Here is a 6,963-nt window from a genome sequence, read left to right on the forward strand (position 1 = left end):
TTGTGTTCTTATTTCCTTTCCTAGAAACTTGCCTTTCAAAACCCAGAGGTCTGGGGAAAATATTCAGAGAATAAAAAACGAGTTTCCTAAATACTTAAACAAGAAGATGAAGTGTGAGTTTGGAGGGAATGAGTGTTCAAATCTGGGCACACCCAGCTGGGATGCAGCCTGGGCTTCCGTGTCTCACAGCCTATAATGCCATCACCTTTCATTCTGTCCCGTATAGATTTCCCGAATATGTGGCCCATAAATCAATCAGCTGCAACATCATCCACTCTTTGCCTCTAGTGTTACTGTCAAGATTCCTCCCCTGGCCGTTGAAGCACTCCAGCCCCCTCTAGGGAGATCTGAGTAGATTCTATGGCTTGATGAAAGTTGGAGGACAAGCACCCCAGTCCACAGCTAGATTAACACAAAGTGCCCTTGATCTGGATGATCTAGTTTCTGTGTGCACAAATCTCCAGGGAACCTTTCAGGTTATGCATATGTATAGCATATATCTGCATAACCTAGCTACACATGCATATGCATCTAACAGCAGATGGTGCTACCTGCTGTTAGTAGCCTCCATTTTCACCTGAATAGTGAGTAGTGTGTTTACCTTGGAACTTCTGTCTGTGCTACAATTCTGTTGGCCAGTTCTCCTGAACTTGTGATCCTGTTAACCTCATGGCCTTGTATTTCCTTTGACCTCCTACGTGCATCTTGCTTGCTTTCTAGTCAAAAGGAGATCCATCACAGACTACTGTGGGCTCTAGGTGCCTTGTTTGTCCTTCCTCCTAGGCTGTGCTGAGCTTCAAGCAAGGTCATGCCTATAGCCATGAGGGGTCTTGTTCCTGAGGAAGCCTTGGGGAAGTAGTTATGATTAGAGTATCATATGAGGGTGGACCCTCATCAGAGGGTCAGTGCCCACATCAGAATGTGTCAGCCATCAGCTCCCTGTCTGCCATGTTAGCCATCGACAGGTTAGGGAAGCATAGCCTCCCAGGAAGCAATTCTTGCAGACCTCCATCTTTACCATCTCACATCCCATCACTGTGAGAAACCGAGGCTTGTGGTTCAAGCTCTCTAACACAGCATTTTGATCAAGACGGGAATACAGATATTTTTCTGCCTGCCAGACAGACAATGCATTGTTACAGACCATGGTCAATCACACCGAGAGAAGCATGTAGCATGTTTACTTGTTATTTACTTGTTTATGAGCTCTCTCTCTCTCTTTCTCTCTCTTTCTCTCTCTCTCTCTCTCTTTCTGTGTGTGTGTGTGTGTGTGTGTGTTATGCATGCATATATATGCACACACTCATCCACAAGCATCAGCTAGAGCAGGAGGCTGCATGCTTTCCTCTGTTCTTCTCTGCCTTTGCCTTGAGACAGGATCTCTCACTGAATTGGAAGATTGCTATTAAAGGTTGACTGGCCAAGGAGCTTCCTTCTGGTATGATATACCTGTCTCTGACCTTCAACACTGGGATTACAGGCATACACACATCCATGCCTGGTATTTTACATAGGTGTTAAGGATATGAAATCAGGCTCATTGGCATTCAGAATAAGATTTCTGACCCACTGAGTCACCTTCCCAAGCCAGCAGTATGTCCTTAAAGCATATCTGAGGGTCCTACTAGAAGTACATTTGTGACTACCAAACTGAGTTCTGAAAGATCATTACCAGATCACTAACTTGGTAAGGGATGAGAGAGCATTCAAGGCTCTCAGAATTACCTGCACTAAAGTCTTAAGTCAAGGAGAGGCCAACTGGGGATGGGCACATACACCTACAGTTGCAGCACTTGGGAAACAGGGGCAGGAGGATCCTCAGTTCCAGATCAACATTGTGGTTCCATAGTAAGGACCAGTTAAAAACTACAAAAAGGAACAGCAGAGGACGGAGGAGGAAGAAGAGGAAGAGAGAAGGGGAGGAGGAGCAGGAGGAGAGGAAAAAAGAAGAAACAGAGGAAGAGGTGAAAGAGGAAGAAAGGAGGAGGGAGAGAGGGAAGAGGAGGAGCAAGAGGAAAAGGGGAAGAGGAGGAGGGAGATGGAAGAGCAAGAGCAGGGAGAAGTGGAAGATTTAGCTTCCAGAAGAGCAGGTAAGGACAAGAGCCTTGTGAAGCTGGGCCAGGTGAAGTGTTCCAGATGTGCAGGGCAATAGCAAGGGTCCAGCCTCATGTAGTTTTGCCTTTTGGAGGCTCTAGAATGAACTTTTCATTCAAAAGAAGAGAAACTTTCAGCATTTTGAAAGCAATGAGCTTTGTCTCCATAACCTCTCAGCTACAGCCTGGATCACAACTTGATGACAGTTTTATGGAGACAATTCATGGGTGCAAGAATTAATAACTCTTCAAGGCCATCTCAAGGTGGACATTGTTTTTGAGTCACTTACTTCCCATAAAATAATAATAATAATATTAATATTAATAATAATAATCTAGTTCTTAGGAGTAAACTTCTGATGAAATAAAATTAAGAATTCCCTTCAAAGACAAAGAATGCTTTGAGATCTTTTGTGGTCACACAGTTGCCTTTACAGATCTATCCTGGCTAGACTAATAGATCCCTGGGGACACAGTACATGTGCTTTTAGAAAATGACTCGCCTGTTTGCCCTGCTTGGCAGGAAAGTAGATTGGAGAGGAGGGGGATCTGACTGTCTCACGGTTGCCTGTGATTAGCTCCCAGCTTCATGAATGTGATGTGTGTCGAGAGAACACAGTGTGAGCAGACAGACCTCTACCTTGAGGCATCCATTCTTTTTGTCTAAGTCATTCCCTTTGGCTCTGTGGTTTTACCTAAGGCAGAAGGGCTAGAGTTTTCTTTGACTGTAAATGGCACAATATGAAGAATCATGCTGTTCCCCACATCTGTGTAATGTTACCTTGTTTTGTTTTAAAAACAAAAACTTTATGGTAAGTGCCCACAAAAACCATGAATCCTCATCCTCTTCCCCCACTCCACCACAAAAGCCTTAGAATATCCTTACCCACTGAGGACCTGGAAGTGACTGGACTTCTCCTGCCTTTCACTCTTACACCATAAGAGACACAAATTTAAATTCTGTTGAGAGAAAAGAAAAATGAATACCTTCCCATGCATGCCAATTTTTCACATTGTCTCCTCTACAGAATTTCTTTAAAAGCCTCACAAAGCCTGAAATTCCTTTTCCCTTCTTAGCAAATAAGCCCTTGAACCAGAGACCCTTCTGATGAACCCTTGTCTTCCTGTGGACTGAAGCTTCTCTACAAAACTGTATTCACTTCTAGCTCCAAAAAGGGCAAACTTCCATTTAAACAGGAAACCTTTAAAAAAATATATTGTATTGTATTCAGTCTGCGGATAGGTGTGGTTCGATTATTTCATGATAAAAGAAGTTTTGCTCTTTTCAGGTGGCTCACCTGCCAAGCATGCTAGGATGATCTAATCCATATTGATAAAGGCTGATGGAGGATGAGCAGTACACATACCAAGGACTGGTGGTCCTTTTAGCTCATAGATGCTGTCAAGAACATCCTGGTCTGTAATATTTATCCACCACTATATAATAAATAATGGCCTGAAGGCTTAGTGTCTTAAAACAACAAACAGCCCTCACTGAAGGTCATGATAGGGAATCTAAACACCACTTGGCTGAGTGGTTCTGATTCAAGGTCGTATAGAGTTCCAAGAAAGCTATCAGTTGGGACTGCTGTAGCTGAAAGCCTCAAGCTAGAAGAAACACGTCCAAGATGGCTCACGGTACTGGTTTAGGGACAAGACCTCATGAAATTCTCTGCAGACCAAAGCAGAGAGCCTTAGTTCTTAGCTGTGTCTTTTCATAGGAGTGACCATGACTTGGCATTGGGCTTTACTCAGAGTAAGTGATCCACAGAGACAGAGACAGTATGATAGCTTTGCTGACTGCTACCACACATGTAAAGTATTCTTAGTCATATAGGTCAATGCTGATGAAATGTGGGAGAAGACAAGACAAGGGTAGATGATCCAAAGAGGCAGGGATCATGGGAGGTCACCTTCAGAGTCAAGGGACACATTCTGTACTTACTTCTTCCCAGAATAATGCACTGTAGAGTAATTCACCTGGGTAAGAAATTCTTCAGTACAGGTTTAAGTATATATAGTGAAGCTAGAATGCTTTTGCAAGGGGTTAGATTAATTACAGCCTTGGAGACATAGGGATCATTTAAGAGATGATGCTTTAGAAAAGTAAAAAAAGGAAGATCACATTTATACCAAAAAGTCCCAGTGTTCAGGAAGCCACCAGCAGGCCATTGTTATTAAAGCTTAGGGACAGCAAGGGACAGAGGCATGAACCAGATCCACAAATGGCCTTAAAAAGCCAATGGAGAAAGGGAGTTTCATTGTTCCTTGTGGAGAACCTATGAAGTTATATCAGGGACTGATTTACAAAACCCAGTTTGTGTTTTATTAAGTATTCTCTGTCCTAAATGTAGAGATGGACCACAGAGAGCCAGCTGGGAAGCCACCACACCGTGAGGGTGCAGACTCTAGGACAGATAATGATGGCAGCTAGGTACACAAGGTGAGACCGGAAGTAGCCCCTTGCAAGGAAAGGCTCGGAGGAAAAATGTAATGGGATGGCAATTAGTCTGCTTTTGGAGAAGAAAGAAAGGGACACATGAGTGAAGCCTCTGACTTGGACAACTGGAAGAGCGAGACAGGCTCTCTCCCCAGGGAGACACAGGAGTGTGGAGAATTTGAGAAGTCTCCAGAATGTGCAGATAATATACTTGATGAGTTTCCCAAGGCATAGTAGCAAAATAACTATGTGAAAACTGCAAGACCAATTCCCACTTTAAACAGCTGTAGAAAACACTTAAACATTAGGTTTGGAGAGATTTATGATAGACATTAAGTATTTTTAAAAAATGACTTGTTTACTTTTTTGGTACTAAAAGGATCCATATATTTTTAAGGCAGAGTTTTTGAAAAATATTTGACAGTGAAACTTTTTGTTCAATGGCTTTAACTTACTGAAATATGACATTCTGGGTAATGATTTATATTCTGTAACAATTTTTAAAACTCCTCTAAATTGCCAGCAGTACAACAAGAATGCATTATTTCATCCTTGATCATCATTGCATTAGCCACAGTGTATCCTTATGGAGTCTTTTTTTTGTTTGTTTGTTTGTTTGGTTGGTTGGATTTTGGTTTTTAGTTTTTTTGGTTTAGATTTACAAAGAAAGTACAACTGATTATTTAATATTATTTTTGCTATTTTGCTGTTTCACTGTAATTTATCAGTCACAGAAACAAACCAAAAAGGCTTTTAAATAAACATGCAGTGGTCTAATACTTTCAACTACTAAATGTGTCCTCTTAGCTGAAATAATTACACAGCTTCTAGCCTGGTTCAACACTGCCTGGTGAACAGAGTAATAGTAACCCACAGTTGCAGCTCTTGGGAAGCTGAGGCAGAAGAATAACAACGTCAAAGCTAGCCTGGGGTACATATGGAACTTGAAGCCAGCCTGGGCTTTAGAACCAGCCACTGTCTGAAGTTTTGTAAAACGTTGCCCGTTGCTATATAAATGAGCTGTTGCCAAAAGCATTGCTACTTTTTTTTTTTTTTTTTGAGATTTTATAACAGAAAATATATACCCCAGTTGTAAATTGATACTTATGCCATTGCTTTTCAACAGTGGCTGCTTGCAAGTGCCTGATGATGGGCTGAACTGGAGACATCACTGGGCTTGAAGTCTGCTTGTATAGGCTGAGATATAACAATATTCAGCAGGCTGGGAGTTCCTGAAGTTAAATAGAAACTATGTCTTCACTTTTAAATACACGCAGCATCGAAAATTTCCCAAGAGGAAATAATTTGCTCCTAGCAGATAGTGGCCTTGAGATTTTAAACCATAACCCAATAGCTGGACAGGCTTTGTGAAGAGCTAAGAGGTGCTTGAGGGTCCAGCTCTAGAGGAAGGTTTGGGCTAGGTAAACCCTTCCCTTTCTATGGCATTTAACAAGTGAAATAACTTCATTGTAATTTTGGCTTCTCTAGAAAGAAGAAGTAACAATACCTACTTTCTGTGATTTCCTGAGAATAAAATTTTGACTTATTGGTGCCATCAACTAATATAAGCAATCGTTATTGTTGGCAAATGGCTATTCCCACATAAAATCCAGATCACCATCACACAAAACAAATGGTATGGATTTCACAGTGGTCACACAGTAATGACAATAGCTTAAGTCTAAATTGTGTTTTAGGGTGTGTAAACACCACTCCATCTCTAAGCTCATTAATAATAAAACACACTTGTCTGCAGAGAATCTGCTAGGGAGACTGTGTCCAGCCACTAGTGGCAAGCGGGTGAACACTGAGCCAGGCAAGCTTGGAGCCGACAGCATTAGTGAGAAATAACAGATGGTGTCTCACTTTCTGCTATAGGCAAAGAGCCAAATGACATGACTAAATAGAAAGACAGCCCCAGAGGACAGCATTTGGTCTCCTACTGAGCATGGAGCCTGAAAGGCAGGGACATTTTTAATAACCTTTCTTTGACAAGCTTAAAGCTATTTAATGCCTAAACCTGTCATACCTATCTGGCCAGGAGAACAGGTCTCCAGAGAGAAACCCCAGAGTATGCAATCTTACCTCCTCAGGAAAAGGTATAAATTGCACACACATAAAAAAACGTTAGAGCACAAGGTCACCTAACAAGAGCTTTCCATTTAAACAAAAACAGCCATTGCCCCTCCTTGTAACCTTCTGGTCCCCAGTCTGCAATGGAAAGAAAGCTGGAGTTCTGTCCAGTGGTGATTAAAATAAAACAGTAAAGGTCTTCTGTCTGCTTTGGCTGAAATTTGAGTCCAGTTTAATTAGAAGGAAATGCATTGTAAATTATTATGTGCTGAAAGTCTACATAAAAAGAAAAAGAAGGAAAAAAAACGAACTCATAATTCTTTATATATTGGGTTTCACTTTTTCATTAAACCAAAT

The sequence above is a fragment of the Onychomys torridus genome, chromosome 1 (genome assembly GCF_903995425.1).
Source record: "Onychomys torridus chromosome 1, mOncTor1.1, whole genome shotgun sequence".
In the NCBI taxonomy this organism is placed as follows: domain Eukaryota; kingdom Metazoa; phylum Chordata; class Mammalia; order Rodentia; family Cricetidae; genus Onychomys; species Onychomys torridus.